We start from the raw sequence: 549 nt of genomic DNA on the forward strand, positions 1-549 counted from the left end.
TATTTTCAAAACACTCATTGTCATATCTGCATTATTTAAGTTTGCGAAAAAAGAATAAATAAACAAGAAAAACGATGGAGAAGGCAAAAATGATGATAAAAACGAAAACAAACAAGATTCAATTATCACACTGAAAGCAAAATAAAAGCGTCAACCCGTAAGTCATGAATCCTAAAGCCCCGGGTAAAGCAATAGGATTAATTAAAAATATTACATTTCATTCGAATTAAACATCACGGGTAAATCCAAAGTCTTTCAATTGTTGAGTTGCACATCTGGGGAGCAAGCCCACACGAAGTTTGAGCTTTCAGATCCAGCTTCATCTTCCACGACTGCTATCTGGCTAGCGTTCACCCATCCAGCACTGCGAAAACTCTCCTTGATATCACATATGCGAATCTTTCTCGCCCTTGGTTCCCGTCTCTCTACTCGAGCCAGATTGCGCTCTCTCTTTTCTTCAATCAGCCTCTTCTTATCTTCTTTGTTGGGCTTGTACCCTAGGCCATATCTGCCTTTGTTCTCGACCACCTTCAATGGGAATGTCCGCCC

Source organism: Vigna radiata, chromosome 10 (genome assembly GCF_000741045.1).
Source record: "Vigna radiata var. radiata cultivar VC1973A chromosome 10, Vradiata_ver6, whole genome shotgun sequence".
NCBI classification, from domain to species: domain Eukaryota; kingdom Viridiplantae; phylum Streptophyta; class Magnoliopsida; order Fabales; family Fabaceae; genus Vigna; species Vigna radiata.